Here is a 24006-nt window from a genome sequence, read left to right as displayed (position 1 = left end):
TATATTGTGTTCTTGAGTAAGACATTTCATTTCGTGTTGCTTCAGTTCACTCATCTGTAAAAATGAATTGCGACATCACTGGTGCCAAGCTGTATTGGTCTTTGCCTTTTCCATGGATGACGTCAGTGACATGGAGAGGGGAGCATGGTATGCATAGGTGACTGCTGATCTTCCGTAAATAAGCTTGCCCGGACTTGTGCCTCAGACGATAACTTTCTTGGTGCAATCCCATGGTCATTCATGCCCAAAGGGTATCTTTACCCCTTTTTATATATAATAATATAGATTTAATCAAAAAATTAAATGTGGTACTTAAAATGTTTGTGGCACCAGAATTTGGTAGGGTAAAAACCAAAAACAAAATCAAGAGATTTGGTGAATAAAATTTGAAGAAAAGCAACAAAAATGTATTAGGTTATAGCAGTACGTACGTTTCGTACAAACTTCATTTATTTATATAGTGGGAACACCACATAAGATGTGCAATGAAAATGTACTCCTCAGTTGCTTAATGGAAGTTCATTTCAGGAAGTCATTTTGTAAATCTGTGCTAATACAAGAGTAGGAGATGAAGAAAATACCATCTTGACTGGGCTGTTAATCAACAGTCTAGACAGGTTGCTCTTTCACAGGGATGTACTTTATCCAAGCGTACACTTGTTTAGCTCCATATCGATTAATATACTTTGGATTTCGTTAATTTGAGTTAGCATTAGTGTTAACACTTATGATGTTCCATTTGTTGTTATAGATGTTTTCATCCATTCAATATAAGAAAACAATAATATAATATAAGAAAAAATGGAGAGTTTGAACACAGGAAAAAATTTATTTATTTATCCAATAGTCAATTTCATATCACCTACATATGTTTCAATTTCTTACTTTCATTTGTATTTTGCAATTTAGATTGCCTTATGCATTTAAAAGGTAAAAATCTCTTCAGGGCCAAAAGTTGATAAATATTCATTCACATCCTAATGAATGGAAAGTTGCTCACAGACTGTGATAGCAGCATGTTTTTGTATGTTTGTGTGTGTCAGCATGTTTGTCTTTTGGATTCTTTTCTAAAAATAGCTTGAGGTTAAACTACAACCATGGTGGACAGTGACTAGGTCATGCTACCATTCTCCTTAGATTAGTTTTAATAAACGCTGGCTACCACTCCTATCTCTACTTACTGATCAGATTGGATCATGGTGCAGCCGCCTGGCTTGCCAGTCCCCAGACAAACTGTCCAACCCATGCCAGCATGGAAAGCAGGCGTTAAATGATGATGATGATATATATATGTATGTATGCATGTATACATATATGTGTGCATGGATGTATATACATATATATGTATGTATATATATGTATGTTTATATATATATATATATATATATATATATATATATATGCACCTATACCAGTTTAAGAATAATAAATGTCTACTTCTTAAAAGTATTGAGTAACCCATGAGATTATTGTAAAACTGTTTTTATTACAACTGAACATTAAAACAAACATTAACATCTATAGAATGTTTACATATGTGTTATATGATGGATGTATATATATATTATTTAATGTTTATGAGGGTGATATACCAAATTTGTGGTCAGGGTCAAGTTTCATCGAAATGGAGAGTGACATAGAGTTGGAACAGTGAGGTGGACAGGGACAAAGAAATGAAGAGACAGGCTTTGAACAATGTGAAAAATAGATGTGGGCAGCAAAGAATTGTATTTGGTCGTTAAACTGTAATCAGAGGAATGGAGAAAGTTGTGTTTATATGTGAAAGATGCACAGGAGCCATAAAGACTAATGATACACAGAAAATTGATTTTCCCAAATGTCCTAGATGCTCCTTAGAGGTAGTGGATAATTGGATAATTTCTGTTACCTAGGTGACCTAATTAGCAGTGGAGGAGCATGTTTAGAAAAGTGTAGTTGCTAGAATTGGAATAGGATGGAGAAAATTCAGAGAGTTATTACCTCTGTTGGTAATAAAAGCTCTCTCTCTGTCTCTCTCCAATTGAAAGGCAGATCGTATGATGCTTGTGTATGTACAGCAATGCTACATGGTAGTGAAACATGGGTTCTGAATGCAGAAGACATGAAGACTACAGAGGAATGAAGCTAGTACATTCCGTTGGATGTTCAGTGTCAGTGTGCTTGCATGACAAAGTGCTAGTTACTGAAGGGAAAATTGCCCATCAGAGGAATCAAATGTGGAATTCCAGAAAGAAGATTGCACCGGTATGGTTATATAATGCATATGGTTGAGAACAGTTGTATAAAGAAGTGCCAATCACTTAAAGTAGGTGGAACTTAGGGAAGAAAGGCACTCTCTAAGACATAGGATGAAGTAGTAAAGGCTGATTTCAAGATTTTGAACCTTATGGAGGAGATGATAAAGGGTTGATATAATTGCTGATTTGCTGTGTTCAAGAAGACCCATCTATCACTGCAGAAATGATATCCTAAAACCACCTTTGTTATGCTTGTACATGTGGAGCCCTGTTCCTCTTTTATATTTCGACTTTGTCAAGTATCCCCCCCCCCCGTATCTCACCCTTTAACACCCATCACACCTCACTCTGTAGCACTGCTCAGTTGCTGTAATTACCTGAGAGCAGAATAAGGCACATACTATATCCCCGCCCTCCTCTGAACCACTTCCATTTCTAATTATCATCCTTACCCACGTTATTTCCACCAATCACCTCCTCTTCTGTTTCCAACCATTGCTCTCTTGGGCTATATTCCATTCTTAACACCTTTCTTACCCTCTGTCATTCTCAATGCCCTCTCACATCTACCATCATCCCCCCTCCCAGCTTTTCCTTTATCTCTCACCATCATTCACTCTATGCACCTCTGCAACATCTTACCTGCCTCTATCCTCGCCTCCTGCAGTCCATTGTATCTTGAGTCCACCACTTCTATCTTCTTTCCAGTTCTCCACTAACTCAGCCTCATATCTCTATTACAAGCCACCTAAGCTTGTTGTTCTATCACACTCTAGCTTCTCAACACCTGGCACAGAACCATTTCTCCTCCTCCTCTCCAGTACTACCCCACCCTCACCTCCCATAGGGGTTCAAGATTGTTGTTACAGTAACCCCAAAACAACATGTCAGAATCACACATATGTGAACTTGATGGTGATCAATTTATCATGAGTTTCTTCCAGACGGTTAGATAATCAATAAAGGATTTTAGTTGGATCTCCTGGGGCATTTGGAAGAGACAGTGTAAAGGAAGAGATGTGAAGCACAGAGAAGCGAAACCGAGACACTTCATCCCAACAATGCACCTATTCTTGCATCATTCATCCTTGGCTTTTAGGTAAAACATGATAAAGCTTATATCACCCACCAGAACCACCACAAGCAGCTACCCTTGTTGCTGGGTTTAGCTTCTGTGGACATTTTCTTTTCAAATTTGGAATCCACCCAGAAAAAGTCACTAATGTCAGACAATTGAAGAAACTGAGGAAATTTTGCTACAAGAACCTATGTTCTACTCCTATTTCTAGCTTCTCAAGCAACCAGGTAGAGGCCTCTTCAGTGGTGGTCATACATTGCTGGAGATGGTCGTAACGACAGTGGTTATTGTAGAGTGGCTGCTGTTGAAAGTGGTGGTTGTTTGCAGTGCTGATGGTAGCTGTTGCAGTGCAGTGAAAAACAAGGATGAGAGTGGTGGCAGCGACGACAATGATGAAGTGATAGCTGTAGTATGGGTGATGGTGGGAGGAGATTATTCAAGTGAGTATATAGGCATATGCGCATGTGTGTGTGTGCGTGTGTGAAGCTGCAACACATAATAGATTTACATATTAATTTATTAATTTAATTCAGCGTTAATGAATGAAATCTACTCTTTTCCATATTCTCCGTTGTCCTTTAGCGATTTGAAAGACTTGAATGATATATTGGTCATTGTTGTTGCTGGATAGAGAATATTTTCAAAATGTCTCTTTCTCTCCCTCTCTCTCATATATATATATATATATATATATATAGACACACACACACACACACACACACGTGTGTGTGTGATGTGCCTGCCTGTCTTTAAGACTATTTTCTCTCTCTCTCCTCTCTCTTCTGCGGCTCTCTGCCATGGCCTGTCTGCTTCTCAAATCTCATTCTCCTCTTTTTTCTGTCATGGTCTATCTGTCCCTTCAATCTCTGTATATATATATATATATATATATATAGAGAGAGAGAGAGAGAGAGAGAGAGAGAGAGACAGACAGAGAGAGAGACAGAGAGAGAGAGATCTAGATAGATACATAAATAAATGTTTACCTGTCTCTATAACTGTTTAACACATTCTCTCTCTCTCTCTCTATCTCTCTCTCTCTCTCTCTCTCTCTCTCTCTCTCTCTCTCTCTCTCCCTCTCTCTCTCTCACACACACACACTTTGTCTATCTCTAATCACTTTCCCTCCTCTCTCTCTCTCTACCATATTCTTTCTCATCGTCTGTTTCTATCTCAGTCCCCCTCCCTTTTACTCTCTACCAGCAACATTGTCTCTCTCTTTCTACTCTCATTCTTCCCTCCCCTTCTCTCTTTAAGTCTCTCTCTAACACCTCCTCCCCCCATTGTCCCACCCTCTCTCTCTCTCTCTCTCCATCTCTTCTGCCTGGCACAGCCATCAAGACTAGAGGTCTGTTTGAGGGGCTTATGTAATATTTAGGTAGCTTGTTAATTAGGCTTCTTGCAGAGCTCTATAACGACAGAAGTATTTCTGTTACTGAGGAGACATTCCCTGGCACCGTCTCTGTTGAGGTAGACATTGTGTCTTCATCGTTATTTTGAAGAAATACTCAACTGAGAAACAAAACATGTCCACTGCACAAAGATTTTCTTGTTGCCGTCTGTGATTTATGTACTCACACACATCAGTGTGTGTGTGTGTATATATATACATGCACACATATGTATACACAAACACATATATACACACATATATATATACATACATGTATATGTCTGTGATTTATGTAGTCACATGCACGTATATGCGCACACATATGCACACACATACACATTTGTGTGTGTGTTTCTCTATATACACACACATATACATGCACACACACACATACATGCATGCATGTATGTGTATATATAGCTATGTGGTTAAGACATCTTTACAATTCTATGGTTGTAGGTTCAATTACACTCTGCAGTGCCATGGGTAATTTGTGTCTTGAGAGAGACATTACACTTATATACAAGCGTAACTAAATGTTCACACACATAAACAGAGAAAGAGAACTAGAGTAACTTGCTGTCTGCAAGTGCGAGCCCCGTGAATCACGGTGGCTGTTCCAGCACATCTTCTTTGCCATCCTTCAGGACAACATCTTTTCCATTTTGTCTGCTGGTAACCATGAGGTGGTCTGAATTACAGAAAATTGTACATTCCACTCCTTAATGTAAAGTTATTCCAGCTAGCATGATCACACATCCTAAGTGAGAGTAATATATATTATATGAACTCGTGTGTATGTATAAATTGGAATTATTTGTAGTTGTATATACACAGACATTTATGTATATATGTGTATATATGTCATCTAAAAGCCCATAAGTCATGAAAAAATGCTCTCATATATCTGTCAATAGAATGGGCATATTATCTGAAGTGTACAGTATTATATACCCAAGATCAGCCATACTGGATATATAATACTGTACATTTCAGGTATGTGTGTGTGTATATATTTATATACACACACACACATACAGGTGTGTGTGTATATATATGATATGCATATACATACATGCAGCTACATTCCCACTTGTAAATATTTGATAAGTACTTCGGTATGTAAACGTGCAACTCTTGAATTTTCTCACCTATTAAAAAATTATATTGTCATCATCGTTATTTAACATTCATGATCCATGCTGGCATGGATTGGATGGTTTGACAGGATCCAATGTGTCCAAGGATTGCATTGAACTCTGATGTCTGCTTTGGTATAGTTTTTATGGCTGAATGTCCTTCCCTATACCAACAACCTTTCAGTGTATACTGGGTGCATTTGAGGTCGCCAAGCAGTTTGCTGGGCTACAAACCCTGGTAGAAGGAGGAGCATCAGCTTCATGCTAGGGGATGATAGTAAATGACGGTAGTGGAGGAACAGAACAGGTGTAATGGGATCTTCGTAACTACTCACATCTCGTAGGGGAAAGCGAATAGAGGGAAAGAGAAAATGAACAGGAGGAACTACGTAAGTTATATCTAAGCATTTTATATATGATGAGCTTCTTTGAGTTTCCATCTCTCAAATTCCTTACAAGCCATTGCTTGGTCTGGGCCTATTTTAGAAGAGACTTGCTTAGATGTCTTCTATTGTTATTGCTCAATACAGGATAGGCTTTTCTGATCACTACTACTGTCCTGAACAACAAAGCCATATCAGATTTATAATTTGAAGTCAACTGTACTCTAATAGAGGATGAAGAGACTGTTCAACTACATTTCTAAAGACTCCCAACATAAAGCTGAGGGCCTACCAAAGATAGTAGTGGATGGAAATTCCTGGCATTGTGTGGCGAAGCATTCCTTGGTTGTGATGACTTGAAGAAGACCTTACACACACACACACACACATACAGGTTTTCTTTTAACATCTGCTTTCCATGCTGGCATGGGTTAGACAGTTTGACTGAAACTAGTAAACTGGAGAGCTGCACCAGGTTCCAATCTGATTTAGCATGGTTTCTGTGGCTGGATGCCCTTCCTAATGCCCACCACTCCAAGAGTATAATGAATGCTTTTTACATGACACCAGCATCAGCCACTTGGCTTTACGAGTCTTCTCAAGCACGGCATATTGCCAATGGTTTAGATCACTTGTCATCACCTCTGTGAGGCTCAACATTTGAAGGATGCTTTTTACATGCCACTGGCATGGGTGCCAGTTATGTGACACCAGCATTGGTCACAACTACACTTTCACTTGGCTTGACAGATCAAGTGAAATCATAGTCATGGCCGATGCCTGTGTCACATAATTTGCACGAGTACATGCAACAAACAAACATTTTAAACTGGTTTTCCTTTCTAGGCCTAGCCTCATGGACACCATGACAGTCTTCCATATGCATCATGGTCCTCTTTCCTTAGTTTTGTGGTCCCTTGCTCTTCCCCTTGTGTGTATCCTTTAAGTTGTCCCTTACAACACGTGACTCTGTGATGTACCAGTTCTAAAACCAGGACATACAATAAACTCATATCTATACACACACACAGGGTGGGTTTCCATGCAGTTTCCTTCTTCTAAATTCTACTCACAAAGCATCGATCGACCTGTTGCTGTGGTCAAAAGACACTTGTCCAAGGCACCAGATAGTGGAATCGAACCTGGGAACACAGGGCTGCCAAGGAAAACTTCTTAATGTACAGCTATGCCTTTGTCCTTTAGTCAGCTTACTCATTAACTCCTATTTGGTAAAGGAAATCTTGAATTTACTTCTCCTTGTCACTGGCATTCTTCTCCTTGGCATTGACAGTCTCTTCTTTAAGATTCATTAATGCTTAACACTGAAAAATGTCATTGTGTGTGTGCGTGTGGACACTGGTTTTAGGAAGACAATTCTTCATTCTACATCCATTTACATCTGTGTTCTAGTTGCCTTGGTCACTAATAGCAAGATGCAGGCATGTCAGCTGGCTGGCATTAAATAGCTGCAGAAATTCCGAGCATGTTTAAGAATATGGCAAAGAAATCACTGAGAGCATGGCATGGCGAAAATAAAAAGAAAAGAAAAGAAAAAAACTGCTGTCCATCCACCAGAAGCTCTGTAACAAGAAATAACATTCGGCACTTAACATATCGTAATTTGAAATGTGAAATTCCCATAAATATTGTAGAAAACACATAATATTGAAGAGAAGTACTTGGTGTTATATGTCTGTTATGATGTATGTCTTGTTGTTTAAGGCAGTGATATTTGGTTGTTATTTGTGCATTGGATAGAATACCATGCAATATGTGTTCTAACTCACTGTTGGCTCTGAGTTCAAATCCTGCCAAGGTCATCTTCCCCTTCCTTCTTTCAGGGTCCAGTAAAAGAATGATTAATCTTGCTCAAAAACTCTTTCCCAGACATGTGTATATATGTGCAGATGACTGATGGAGTCAATGTTGACTGGTGCAGGCCCCATGGAGAAATATTACTGTGCTTGGAAATAGGTGAGGGTTAGCAACAGGAAGAGCATGTGGCTGTAGAAAATCTACCTCAATGAACTCCACCCATCCAACCCATGCAAGTATGAAAATGTGGACACTAAAATTATGGTGATGATAATGATGATGATCATCGTCATCATCCTGACATATGAGGAGGTGCTGAAAAGTTCCTGGCTTTAAGGGTATCAGGAAAGGCCTAGTTGGAGGCCCAACCTTCTAAGTTCTTTTACAGGGCTTAGAAAAACTGAAGGACCACTGCAATAAGTGTGTGAATCTGAGAGGGGAATATGTGGAATAAAATAATAATTAACTGATCCTCCTGTATATTCTTTTGCTCAAAGCCAGAAACTTTTCAGCACCCTCTTGTGTATGCATACATAATTATTAAAAAAAAATCACAGGAGTGGCTGTGTGGTAAGTAGCTTGCTTACCAACCACATGGTTCCAGGTTCGATCCCACTGTGTGGTACCTTGGGCAAGTGTCTTCTTCTATAGCCTTGGGCTGACCAAAGCCTTGTGAGTGGATTTGTTAGACAGAAACTGAAAGAAATCTGTCATATATATATATCATCATCATCGTTTAACGTCCGCTTTCCATGCTAGCATGGGTTGGACGATTTGACTGAGGACTGGTGAAACCGGATGGCAACACCAGGCTCCAGTCTGATTTGGCAGAGTTTCTACAGCTGGATGCCCTTCCTAACGCCAACCACTCAGAGAGTGTAGTGGGTGCTTTTACGTGTCACCCGCACGAAAACGGCCACGCTCGAAATGGTGTCTTTTATGTGCCACCCGCACAAGCCAGTCCAGGGGCACTGGCAACGATCTCGCTCGAAAATCCTACAGGAGCCAGTCAGGCGGTACTGGCAACGGCCACGCTCAAAATGGTGCATCTCATGTGCCACCCGCACAAGAACCAGTCCAGGAGCACTGGCAACGATCTTACTTGGCTTGCCGGGTCTTCTCACGCACAGCACATTTCCAAAGGTCTCGGTCAGTAGTCATCGCCTCGGTGAGGCCCAATGTACGAAGGTCTTGCCTCACCACCTCAGCCCAGGTCTTCCTGGACCTACCTCTTCCACGGGTTCCCTCAACTGTTAGGGTGTGGCACTTTTTCACGCAGTTATCCTCCTCCATTCTCACCACATGTCCATACCAGCGCAATCGTCTCTCTTGCACGCCACAACTGATGCTTCTAATGTTCAGCTTTTCTCTCAAGATACTTACACTCTGACGGGTATTCACATTGACATTACACATCCAACGGAGCATACTGGCTTCATTCCTTGCGAGCTTACGTATGTCCTCAATATATATATATATATATATATATATATATATGTATGTATGTATGTTTGTGTGTCTGTGTTTGTCCCCCCAACATCGCTTGACAACCAATGCTGGTATGTTTACATTCCCGTAACTTAGCTGCTCAGCAAAAGAGACCGATAGAATAAGTACTAGGCTTACAAAGGATAAGTCCTGGGTCGATTTGCTCAACTAAAGGCAGTGCTCCAGCATGACCACAGTCAAATGACTGAAACAAATAAAAGAATAAAAGAATATATTTGTGTGTGTGAATGTATATACAGTTAATGAAGACGTGTGGTTAAGGTATTCAGCTCACGATTGTATATTGTGAGTTCAATTCCTGGTGGCATATTGTGTCCCTGAACAAGGAACTTTATTTCACATTGCTCCAATCCACTCTGCTGGCATAAATGAGCAGTACCTGTAATTCAAAGGGCCAGCCTTGTCACATTCTGTGGCACGCTGAATCTCCCTGAGAACTATATTAAGGGTATGTGTGTCTGTGGAATGCTCAGCCACTTGCATGTTAATTTCATGAGCAGGCCATTCCATTGATTGTATCAACGGGAACCCTCATCACCATAACCAGTGGAGTGCCAATTTATATACACTTAGTAAATACACACACATTAAATATATGTACTTTACATGTGTGTTGAATACACATACATCATTTATTGGACTTCTCATCACTGTTGTCTAGTTCTCACTTCTATCGATTCAGTAACCATAACTTGTTATGTTCTTCTAAATTCTATCCTAAAATGTCTGCATTCTCCCTACAGCATTTCATCATATTCTTCCTCCATGCAAAATTTCTTCAATTCAAACTAGAACTTCCTCAAATTTTTAAAATTATTTATTTAACTGTTTGACGCCAACCTGTCTGAGACCATCCTTGATTCTTTGATACTAATTTATGTTCCGAACATAGTTATTTTACTAAATTCTTCATTATTTTGTAAAGGCATGTGGCCTAGCGGTTAGGGTGTTACACTTGTGATTGCCAGATTGTAGGTTCGATTCCTAGACCGGGCAGCATGTTGTGTTCTTGAACAAAACGTTTTGTTTCATGTTGCTCTAGCACTGTGTGGAGAACTGGCATGCTAAAGAATAGACCCAGCGTTTCCTCTGTGTGTCGTAAAAGGTGACTAAAAGAGGTTGAGGTAGGATTTGCGCTCTGACCTCATAAAAACCCTCACCAGCAACCACTACCCAGACCCATGGGTTGGAGGGTTGTCACCTGAGTGGGACAAATGTGTCATCCGCCAGAAATAAGGAATCACCAGCAAATGGTGGATGCAATGATACACTGTTACAGCACATACCCCATACTACTACCACTACTATTACTACTACATTATTTGCAAAATTACTTGAAGCAAAGGCAGTGTTTTTCATTAGAAATATAACAAAAAGACTAAAGAAATTCTTTTGTTATGCTTTGGGTGGATTCATAGAATTGCTGAGCATCAGATAGTCCCTTTGTGGTACATGTTCTACTTTATTATGTTTTGAGTTCAAATCCTGCCAAAGTCAGCTTTGCCTTTTGTTTCTTTGAAGATCAGTTAAATAAAGTACCAGTCAAATACTGGGATCAATATAATCAACTGACCTCCTCCCCGTGAAATTAGTTGTCTTGTGCCTAGGTTAGAAATGATTAGGATTTTTTTCTTCAAAAAATGTTTAGGCATAGCTGTGTGGTAAGTAGCTTGCTTACGAACCACATGGTCCCAGGTTCAGTCCCACTGTGTGGCACCTTGGGCGGGTGTCTTCTACTATAGCTTCAGACCGACCAAAGTCTTGTGAGTGGATTTGGTAGATGGAAACTGAAAGAAGCCTGTCGTATATGTATATATATATATTTGTGTCTGTGTTTGTCTCCCGCCATTGCTTGACAACCGATGTTGGTGTGTTTACATCCCCGTAACGTAGCAATTCGACAAAAGACACTGACAGAATAAGTATGAGGCTTACAAAGAATAAGTCCTGGGATCGATTTGTTCAACTAAAGGCAGTGCTCCAGTATGGCCGCAGTCAAATGACTGAAACAAATAAAAAAGAAGAAAAAAGTAAACAAATTTTGTTTGTTAAATATTGTTTTAAAGTACTCAATATTAGTTTTTAGTGCACTGGGCCAAATGCTTAGGGGCATTTCATTTGTCTTTATGTTTTGGGTTCAAATTCTGCCAAGGTTGACTTTGGTTTTCATCCTTTCAGGGTCAATAAAATAAGTACCAGTTGAACACTGAGGTCGAATGTAATCGATTTACTCCCACCCCTGGAATTGCTGGCCTTGAGCCAAAATTTGAAACCAATATTAGTTTTTTTTTTTCAAGTATTTATAGAATGTTATTTAACCCCAGGCAGGCATTGGTCAAGAAGGTGTATGATGAACAGAAAATCTAGCCATGACCATCCAATCATTCTTGTTTTTCAGATAGTGTATTTGATTTTTTTTTTTCTCTAAGACAGTAAGGTGTGATTTGGGAAGTAATAGATTGGTTGCTATTTCTAGCAAATCTGGCAACCGCGTAGAGGCTCCATCTTTTCTTTTTCTAGAATAACTCTTATAATAGTTGAATATTATGCCAGTGGTGTGAAACAGTGATAAGCTGCTTTCTAAGACCTCCTGCTTAGCAACACTTAATTGTTCTGCCATTTGCATCTGTTGAAGACAACTTGCTTCAGGAAGTCACCATGTGGTAGGTCAATCTGACAGAAATAGCTGTTAAATCTCCCTCATTTCACATTATACCATCTTTAAAAAGAAAAAAAAAGACACCTTCATTAAAGTACTCCACAACTCAAACTTCTTCAACTTTTAGCTCTGCTGGTTAATGGCTGTCCTGAGGCGTACACAACAACAGCAATAACAACAGGAAGAAAAGTCACATCAGATAATGTACTCCTTGCTACACTATACCTGAATGACACATCTTGAAATATATTATCTGATATGACAGTGGCTAATTGGCAGAGCTTTTAGTGTTCTATTAAACTAACTTGTGTCATTTATTCTGACTCTCTATACTGTGAGTTCAAAACACAGAAAAAAACTAATTTGCCTTTCACCATTTTAGGGCCAATAAAAAAAAGTACCAGTCCAGATCAATACTTACTTACTTCAGCCCATTACACCCTATGGAGTATTACCCATCAATGACTTTTTTTCCACTGCTCTCAACTTTGGACTGTCTTTTCTGCTTCTCTTCAGTTAGATCCCTGCTTTTTTTTCCTCACAGTCTCTTCTCAGATTCTGCTGCACCATGTCATATGTTTCTCTGAGAGAAGGCCTTCTTCTCCTCAATCTTGTTGGTTTTAAATGCTTATCAATGTTTCTGTAGATTGCCCTTTTCTAAGTAAGGGTGTTTCCCTACACAAACCTATTTTTACTTCTGGGAAGAGGTGGGACATATTAATCTGGCTTCTATCCTTTGACCTGTCCTGCATGGGAGGCCATTTTCCATGCTGGCATGGGTTAGATGGTTTCAGTAGCTGGCAAGCCAAAGTGCTACACCAGGCTCCATGTCTGTTTTGGCATAGTTTCTACGGCTGAATGCCCATCTAATGTCAACCACTTTACAGTGTGTACTGGGTGTTTTACATGATACCAGGACCAGTATAATAAACATATACACACACACACACACACACACACACACACACACTGGGCTTCTTTCAGCTTCTATCTACCAAATCTACTTACATCAAGGAGGTAAGTCCTTCTATAGTAGAAGACATTTGCTCAAGGTTCCATGCAGTGAAACTGAACCCAAGACTAAGTGGTTGGGAAGCAAGCTTCTTAACCACACATTCACAATTGCACCTATCAATGACAAAAAAAAAAAAAAAAAAAAGAATTTTGATTAAAATTAAGAATCAATATATCACCTCACAGTTCTCTCCAGTTACAGCTGAAGTGACATTCCAACAATCAATTCTAATCTAGGACATAGTCTGTTCACTGATTCAGTCATTCTGGACAAACTTGGCTGTCATGGAAATTTAAGATAACATTATGAACTTAAACAAAGGATGCTTCTTTCCTCTTCTTTTCTGATGTTGTTACTGTTGTTGATTAGTGCCAGGTTAGACCTTGTCAGGCTGAACTATGATTGAAGGCATTCCAAGTATGACCATTCTGTCTTAAATATTTACGACTATTATCTAATTTCTCCTTCCATTTTTCATGTTTTTAAATAGTAGGACATGCTTTGTGGGTGTTATTTTTGGCATGTTGAATGACCATATAGAGCTTTCTCCTTTGGCTCATTTGTTCATTAGTATATGTCAGTATTGAAACCATTTCTAAATGGATTGAAATGTTGTTTGTTTAGCACAGTGGTTCTAAACTGGGGTCCATATGGCTCTTGGAGGTCCACAGAAGGTTTTGTTGTTAAAATTTATGTAAAATGAATTGGTTATACTTCTACAATACACAAAATATTTACCACACAGCTACACCTGTACCTATATAACCACACCTGTAAAAATTCTAGTTAAGGAAAGATTAGTCTAATTTATGTAAATGAAACATCATCATCGTTTAACATCCGCCTTCCATGCTAGCATGGGTTGGACGATTTGACTGAGGACTGGCGAACCAGAAGGCTGCACCAGGCTCCAATCTGATCTGGCAAGAGTTTCTACAGCTGGATGCCCTTCCTAATGCCAACCACTCTGAGAGTGTAGTGGGTACTTTTACGTGCCACCAGCACAAGGGCCAGTCAGGCAGCACTGGCGACGGCCATGCTCAAAATGGTGTTTTTTACGTACCACCAGCACAGGAGCCAGTCCAGTGACGCTGGTAACTATCAACAACCACTGTTAATCAGAATATCCAACTGCTATCAGCAGACCCTCAACGTCTTGGCTTACTGGGTTTTAATGGGCTCAAGCAAATGAACAAAAGCACCAGTGAGATAGTAGAGGTATTCGTGGGATAGAGGAAGGGAATATCACATGAATGAGTTTTTAATCAGGTCCAAAACTGGATGACAAAGTTTATCAAAATCAACCAAAAAATGCCAAGAATTTATAACTAGCATTCTGAAAGAAAAGTTAACATTTGATACAGGCAAGATTTACCTGTTATTATTTTTCTTGTGAATGTTGAAGTCACCATTCTGATTAACGTTGAAGCACCCTTGTCCTAAAAGCATTGCTGGTAATTTCTCAGTGTGTGGAGCAACTAGCTCAACATGTAATGGTGCTAAATTCAAAATGGTCAGGTATTGTGCATTTGCAGAAGATTGAATTGTGTGACATCAAGTCTGTCTCTCAATTGATGCTAACATCCTTTTAGGGTTCGTGTCCCTGTTGCATTCAAAGGTGTACAGAGAGGAAATTGGTTTCATTTATTTCTAATGAATGTTGCATTGCTTGTTGACCAATTTCTCTGTTGGCACCAGTGTAAAGCTTTTACAGTTCCAGGTCTATGTAATTCCAATATTTGGTTACTGTGATAGCCAAACATGACCTACCTGACTTACAGCACAAAACGTCCCACATGAAACCATTCCAGTTTTCTGTTTTCTTTTTTCTTTTCTTTTTTTTTTATCTTTTTCTGCCACTACTATCCACTGTGTCCATTCTTTATTTAAGATTTAAGATGTAATTTGTAGGAAATTTACTTGATGCTTCTAGCAGATTAAGAGACCATATAGGGGCTTCTTTGTTCCTTAGTTGGTTCCACTTTGTCTGATTCATTGGAAGGAAATATTTTTTTTTTTTTTGTGATTCTTCAAGAGAGATTTAACAATTGTTTGTCAAGCAATGATGGTGCGTGCGCGCACACACACACACACACACACACACACACAAAACAGGCTTCCACAAAGTTTTTGTCTACCAAATCCACTGACAAGGCATTGGTCGACCCAAAGCTTCTTAACCACACAGCATGCCATGTCTTTTTTTTTTTTTCCATTCATTGTTTGTAGTAATTACATATCTCAAGTTAATTACACTGGTTTATTAATTCATTTGTTAAGAATTGTTCCCCTAGATATGATTTTTATTTTAAGCCTCTTTATAATCAATCTTTGAAAAAAAAATTATATATATATATATGAAACGTCATCAACCACAATGGTCTTAGCAATGAATGGAAAATAAGCATTGATGAATATATCATAGATACATAGAACAGTATTGACTACTCTGTCTGTGTGTCCTGCATGTCTCTCTGTGTGTTGTAAGCTGATGATCTTTTGAAATAAGTCTGCCATATCTCCATAGCAGAAAGTAACTTTTTATTTCATTTTCATTCTACTTTCATCTTTCTCTTTTTCTTTCTCTCTCTCTCTCTTTCTCTCTCTCTTTTGCTTGTTCAGTATTGTGTGCACTGCTGGAGTGTGTATCGTGTGTAGCACAAGAGAAGTGAGATCTCGCAGCATCCATTGGTCCTGTTGCCTGGAGCTGAAAAAGGCTGAAGAAAGACTGGTGGATCATCTATCATTAACGATATTTGTCACAAAATCACAAAACCCCACCAAAAAGACACAGTATTGGCTAACTTAGACCTAGAAAGAAACTACAGCAGCATGCATATTCTCTATAGCATGACATTCTCTCACACACTCAATAAGATTTCAAAGAGAATTCTACATCGCCTTCTACTATGGCATCGCATCGTCTTGGTTGGTGATGGTTCTAACATTGTTTGCATTATAGTAAACTAAAGATTCATATCTTTACTACTGCTGTGTATTTTATTTGGTTCCAGGTTCAGTCCCAGTGCGTGGCACCTTGGGCAAGTGTCTTCTACTATAGTCTCAGGCCGACCAAAGCCTTGTGAGTGGATTTGGTAGACGGAAACTGAAAGAAGCAGCCCATTGTATATATTTGTATATATATATATGTATGTATGTGTGTGCATATGTTTGTGTGTCTGTGTTTGTCCCCCCCCCCAAACATCGCTTGACAACTGATGGTGGTGTGTCTACGTCCCTGTAACTTAGCAGTTCAGCAAAAGAGTCTGAAAGAATAAGTACCAGGCTTACAAAGAATAAGTCCTGGAGTCGATTTGCTCGACTTAAAGTGGTACTCCAGCATGACCACAGTCAAATGACTGAAACAAATTAAAGAATAAAAGAATACATGTATACACAGACACACACACACACACACACACACACACACACATGCAATCACATCCACGTGATGGGCTTCTTTCATTTTCTGTCTACTAAATCTACTTATACAGGCTTTGGTCAGCCCAGGGCTCTTTGTAGAAGACGTTTTCCCAAGGTGCTTTAGTGTGGGACTGAACCAGATACCACATGGTTGGGAAGCAAGATTCTTAACCACACAGTTATGCCTGCACCTATATTATGTCTATTTATGCAGACACTGTGTATCTAGGACTACATAGGTTAGGAGTTCAGCGAAAGAGAAGATAGAATAAGTACCAGAGTTAGAAACAAAAAAAGAGCTTTGGGATCAATTTATTTGACTAAAATTCTTTATGGCTGCTATCCAGTAACCAAAGCAATTAAGAGATAGAAAGTAGATTGTTAATTTTTCATATGTGTGTTCATGTGTACCAACATCACCATCATTATCATATGCATTAATAAGTGCAATGACAGAAAGAGAACCATGGAAAGAGAGAATATGAGTATTATGGAGAAAGAGGTAATGTGAGAGTAAGACAAGGATAGGCAGCTACATGAAGGTAATTGGTAAGGAGGTTGACTAGTAAAACATTTGCAGCAAGTTGGCAGGAGGAGAAGGAACTGTTTTGTTTTAAGGAAACATTAAGGCATGAAAATAATCAGGTATTTTTAGAAAATTTAGATAATCATTTGGTTGTAGACAGCAATCTATTTTAAAACTGTTTATCACTCGTGTGAATGTCTGTGAGATGGTGAGGAGTTTTGTTCATAATATATGATATTCTCTCTTTTATCAGTTTCATATGTGTTTACTTATACCAGTTGTATTAACTTTAGGGAGTGACATCTCCATAACAGCGACATCCGTGATTGCTTCTTTGTACAGTGGAATATTATGTTGACAGTACACTCCCTCGTGTTTGCTTTAACAGCATTCACAATAATAACATGCTATATGCTTGTGTGTGTTTGTGTGCATGTGTGGTTGAGAAGCTTGCCCTCTTAACCATGTGATTTTAGGTTCAGTCCCTTTCTACAGCTCCTTGAGCAGGTGTCTTCCACTAAATCTCTCGGACAGACAAAGCTTTGTGTGTGTGTGTGTTGTGTTTGTCCCTCACCATCACTTGACAACCAGTATTGGGTTTTTTTTATATTATCCTAACTTAGCAGTTCGGCAAAAGTAGCTAATAAAACAAGTGCCAGGTTTAAGAAAATAAGTCTTGGAATTGAAGAGTTTGACTAAACCCTCCAAGACAGTCCCCCAGCATGGCTGCAATCCAATTACTGAAACCAATTAAAGATAAAAAAAATATAAAGAGAAAGCTGGACTTACAGAATCAGTAGAGCATGAATTGGAAACAAATCCCATTGTATGCTCTTGAGTTCAACTCCTACCATATTCTACTGTTTATTGTCCCAGGGTCAATTAAATACAATACCAGTTTGCTACTGGGGTCAATCTATAAGTAAACAAGTATATATTTAATGAGAACCTGACAGATTTGACATGTCCTTGGATATTAATTGCCAATCTTTGCAAAAAAAAAAAAACGGAATTTACCGTCTGTTGTGTAATGACATGCTCCTCGTCTCCTCCATTAATTCTAATTTTCAGCAAATGATCCACATCACCCACTCATAAGTTTAATGGCAATCAGTGTGAAATTTAGGTCTAATTTGTTAGTTTATTAGCATTTTTGAGAGTAGCTCATTAGAGATAAATTTGGTCGAAAACCTCTCTCGGCTCAAAACAGAGTGGGACATATATATATATATAGACTTTGTAATAAAAGTTTGTTCCAGCAAGTCTGTTTCAGAAGAAATGTAGTATGGGGAATATATGGCAGAAGAATTTCAATCACCAGCACTGTGTGTGTGTGTGTGTGTGTGTGTAAGAGAGAAAGAGAGAGAGAGAGAGAGAGAGAGAGAGAGTTTTAAAAGCCAGGTTTTTGTTTGTTTGTTCTCATTAAGTTCTTGTCCAAATTGATTGCAAAATGTATATCATTAGCTAACTTCAACCAGATGCTTAGAAGGTATTTCATGATTCTTCAAACTTTGTTTGAAAAGAAGCATTATGCAATTAATTTAAGGGTAGTAACTAGTTTTGGTGCGGTTGACCGATGCTTGCGGCTGCAAATTAATAGTCAAAAACCTATGGGTACCAATCTTATTCATGTATGAATGCTTACATTCTGTGCCTTCACCTGAAAATCTTGGGCCCAAAAATATTGATAATTGTTAACATACCCTGTCATGGGTTAGTGACAGGAAGAGTATCCAGTTGTAAAACACTTCTATGATTATATGTATTCATCCAACCCATGCAAGTATAGTAAATCAGATGGAAATGAAGAAATGAACATATATCTTTGATACATTTACCATTATTTTTCTCTCTCTATGAACTATCTATCTTTAACTTTTAAACCAACCAAATCTGACCCAAATATTCTACCGTTTTTAAGGTCAAACTGGTCAGATCCAGCCCCTCCCTCCCTCTCTCTCACCGACCTACCCCACAATGTCATTCTAGAGATGAACAATCACATCATTGAAATCTCGAAGTTTCATGGTAATACATGGTCAATTCCAAACAAGGTTGACAAATAAGCATCACATTCCACAAAGTATTCTGAATGCCAAAGGGTTAAATGATGATGATGACAATGATTATGAATGGTGATGATGATGTGAACTAGAGTGATAATTAGGAGGAGGAGGATTTTTTAAGGTAATGGTGGGAGTATGAACTAATTAGCCTGATGTATGAAGGCATGTGGCTTAGTGGTTAGGGTATTCAGCTTACAAACTTAAAGTCATGAGTTCAATTCCTGGCAACATGTAGTGTCCTTGAGCAAGACACTTTACTCCAGTCTATTCAGATGGAAAAAAATCAGCAGTAGTACCTTTAATTGAAAGGGCCAGCCTTATCACATTCTGTGTCATACTGAATCTCCCTGAGAACTAAGTTAAGGGTACATGTGTCTATGGAGTGCTCAACCACTTTCATGTTAATTTCACAAGCAGCCATTAATTGGATCAACTGGAACCCCTGTCATCGTAACTGACAGAGCACCCGTTAGCCTGTTGTAGATGTGCATTTTACAATCCCCTCCCCCCACCTTGATACTTATCTACAGTGGAATGAATAGGAAAGTCGACTTTTCAAGGATTTGAACTCAGCTCACCAAAACACTGACTCAGATTCAATAATACGACTAATGAGGTTTTCTGCTCGATAGAAATAATTTCTTCGTTATGCTTAAAGCCATTATTTTTGTTTGTTTTTGTTTATTTGTTTTGTTTGGTGTTTAACTCCAGGTCTGCTCTCTATCAAACTGACTTATGATCCAAGACATTCTAGCTATAATCAGATCATTTTATTTTCTGACAAAGTATATCTCGGAATACATTATCCTATGTAACTGAAGGAGATGTGACTGTTATTTCTAACGGGTCAAATACCACTTAGAAGCCTTTCCTTCTTTAACATGTATTTTTTTTTTGTATGCAGACAGTAAAGGAAAGAATTTTAAGATTTCCCCTCGTTATATAACTAACTTGTAATCATTATAATTAACATTTTCATAATTTCACAATTCAAATTCATTATTCTGTTATAATTATTGTAATTGCCATCACCTCATTATATAACCAGTAATCACAATTATCATTGTTATAATTACACCATCATCATCATCATACAAATAAATAGCATTAATTGACAGGTGTTTCCTAAAACTGTTTATTGGTTTCTAGGAAGGAAGTTTATGGTATAAAAAGAATTCTTTTGAAACTAAGAAATTCTGTTATTTCCATTATAGTTACATCAGGAAGTGTATTTATATAGAGGACAAATAGTTATGTAGTGACATATCCCAAAGCCAAGGTGCCACATAAAAGGCATGACTGTGGGTGCTGGTGTCACACAAAAAGTACTGATGTTGGTTCCACATAAAAAGCACTGATGCTGGTGCCACATAAAAAGCACTGTTGATGGTTCCATGTAAAACACACCCAGTATACTCTGTAAAGTGGTTGGCATTTAAGAAGGGCATCCAGTTGTAGAAACCAGGCGAAAACAGACTATGGAATTTGGTGTGGCCCCTGACCTTGTCAGTTCCTGTCAAGCCATCCAACCCATGCCAGAATGGAAAACAGATGATAAATGATGATCATATATACATATTTAGACGGGGCTGTATGGTTACAAGCTTAATTTCCAACCACATGGCTCTGGGTTCAGTCCCACTGTGAGTCATTTTGGGCAACTCTCTTTTGCTATAGCCTCAAACAAACCAAAGTCTTGTAAGTGGATTTGGTTGACAAAAACTGAAAGAAGCCTGTCATATCTATATGTATGTATGTATTTGTATGCTTGTGTCTGTGTTTGTCCCCCACCATCGCTTGACAACTGATGTGTTTACATCCCCATAACTTAGTAGGTCAGCAAAAGAGACCAACAGAGTAAGTACCAAGCTTAGAAAGTATTAGTCCAGGGGTCAGTTTCTTTGTCTAAAAGCAGTGCTCCAGCATAGCCACAGTTAAAATGACTAAAACAAGTAAAAGAATAAAAGAATATAAATGTATATATATTATTCTGCTCCAGCAGCATTAATTATGGTAAAAGACAACAAAGATTTTGATTTTTTTTTTTTTACTTTTCTTTTCATCTTTCCGATTCCACTTTTTACATCAACCTTCTTTGCATGTTTTTCTTTTCATTTTTTTTTCTCATGTATTTTTTTTCATAGACCAGCATCCTGGTTTTTAAATACATCTAATGTTATGGATTGAGCCTGAATGATTGCTCGGAGATACAGGGCATGTTGTATAAGCCTATCAGTTTAACGTATCCTAAAGCATGAAATTATTAGTAGATCTTCTGTAATTGCATATATTAAATGGTATTTATGTTTCACTGGATGGAGTATTTGTTGATCTTACCTATAATGGAACTGTAAGCTATATATGTATATGTGTGTATATATATATATATATATATATATATATATGTGTGTGTGTGTGTGTGTGTGTGTGTGTGTGTGTGTATATATATTTATATATGTGTGTGTGTATATATATATATAGTTATATATGTGTGTGTGTATATATATATTTATATGTGTGTGTATATATATATATATAGATATTTATATATGTGTGTGGCATGTAAATAGCACCATTTGAGCGTGATCGTTACCAGTGTCGCCTTACTGGCACTTTAGGAAATCATTTGAGCGAGGTTGTTGCCAGTGCCACTGGACTGGCTCCTGTGCAAGTGGCACGTAAAATACACCATTTCGAGCATGCCCGTTGCCAGTACCATGTGACTGGCCCTCGTGCCGGTGGCACGTAAAAGCACCCACTACACTCTCGGAGTAGTTGGCATTAGGAAGGGCATCCAGCTGTAGAAACTCTGCCAAATCAGATTGGAGCCTGGTGCAGCTATCCAGTTCACCAGTCCTCAGTCAAATTGTCCAACCCATGCTAGTATGGAAAGCGGACGTTAAACAATGATGATGATGATATATAATGTTGGCATTGACCAGCTAGTTTACATGTTATGTTAGTTTTGAACTACTAAAATATCATGCTATTATTCGTATCATATGGAGATTCTGAAGGATGTTTCAAATGAATTATGAATACTTTGGTACAGGAGGTCTTCATCATGTTATACGAAAGGAGTTAATCGCTCTTCAATCCTGTTTTAATTGAATCTTTGACACTTTACAATTCACAGATTGTTCTACCTACTGCAGCTTTATAGCAGTCATGTGATTCGTTAATCAATAAACCATACTTTGAAACTCACTTTTATAGAAAGACACACACACCAGCTCATGAAAGAAATCCATTGTTTGGCACTTATTCAACTCAGTACTGTGTTGACATTAATAAGACTGGCTCTGTGTGTTTGTGGGTGTAGGTGGGTGGATGTGTGAGAGAGAGATGATGATGATGATGATGTTTAGTGACTTGGTACATATTTGGTAGAGAATCAGAAACAGGTAATTAGGCAATCTTCCGGATAGTGAATGCTTCTGTGTCTTGTAGAAGCAGGTAATTCTCTTTCATAATACCAATATTTAACTCAATGCCTTACTTTTTTTCTGCAACCTAAGGAGCCTCCATAACCTATGGAATCATACAATGTAGTCCAGTTTTACATTTTTTGTGAATGGATGATATTTTGAACTTCAGTTTCATAAAGCTGACTTATATCATCATCATCATCATCATTGTCATTTAACATTTGTTTTCCATATTGGCATGGATTGGAGAGTTTGACCAGAGTTGGTAAGACCAGGGGCCTCACCAGGCTCCATCGTCTGTTCTGGCCTGGTTTCTATGGCTGGATGCCCTTCCTAATGCCAACCACTCCACAGAGTATAGTGGGTGCTTTTAACGTGGAACCAGCACTGGTATCAATTCTGCTGTGGAAGACAGGTCTTCTTGAGTTCAGCAAGGCACCAGATATCTCGGTTTTCAATCATCTCCTTTGTAAGGGTCAGTAGCTTGAGATCGGTCTTCAGTACTTCATCCCATGTCTTCCTGGAACAGTATACTTACACCTTGCAAATGCAAATAAATATATATACAACTCTATGCATAGAGTTGTATATATATATATATATATATATATATATTGTTGTTGGCACTCCGTCACTTACGACGTCGAGGGTTCCAGTTGATCCGATCAACGAAACAGCCTGCTCGTGAAATTAATGTGCAAGTGGCTGAGCACTCCACAGACACGTGTACCCTTAACGTAGTCCTTGGGGATATTCAGCGTAACACAGTGTGACAAGGCTGACTCTTTGAATTACAGGCACAACAGAAACAGGAAGTAAGAGTGAGAGAAAGTTGTGGTGAAAGAGTACAGCAGGGTTCACCACCATCCCCTGCCGGAGCCAAGTGGAGCTTTAGGTGTTTTCGCTCAATAAACACTCACAATGCCCGGTCTGGGAATCGAAACCACAATCCTATGACCGCGAGTCTGCTGCCCTAACCACTGGGCCATTGCACCTCCACATATATATATATATATATATATACACACACACACACACACACACACACACACACACACACACAGATTGGGCATAATAATGGAAGCACCTTAAAATTTCAAACAAATTTATTTTAATATGGGATAGGACCACCTTTGGCAGTAATTACAGCTTGAATTCAACAAGGTAAGGACTCGTACAAAGTTTGAATTGTTTCCAAAGGAATTTTTGTCCATTCTTCAGCTAAAATGGTCTCCAGTTCTTGTAGTGATGATGGTGGAGGATATCGACTCCTTGCTTGTTTTTCTAAAATGCACCATAAATGTTCACTAATATTGAGATCTAGGGGACTGTGGT

General features: G+C 38.6%; 1 protein-coding gene across 2 annotated transcripts in view; it reads left to right on the top strand.

Annotated features, from left to right (window-relative positions):
• Window positions 1-24006, top strand: part of LOC106876126 (G protein-coupled receptor kinase 5) — a 378987-nt gene that overhangs the window by 304108 nt on the left and 50873 nt on the right. The gene's annotated exons all lie outside the window — the stretch shown is intronic.

This window comes from Octopus bimaculoides, chromosome 8, assembly GCF_046866305.1.
Source record: "Octopus bimaculoides isolate indiv1 chromosome 8, ASM4686630v1, whole genome shotgun sequence".
Taxonomy (NCBI): Eukaryota; Metazoa; Mollusca; class Cephalopoda; order Octopoda; family Octopodidae; genus Octopus; species Octopus bimaculoides.
The sequence above is the reverse complement of the archived record's forward strand: the minus strand, read 5'-3'. Positions and strand labels throughout refer to the sequence as shown.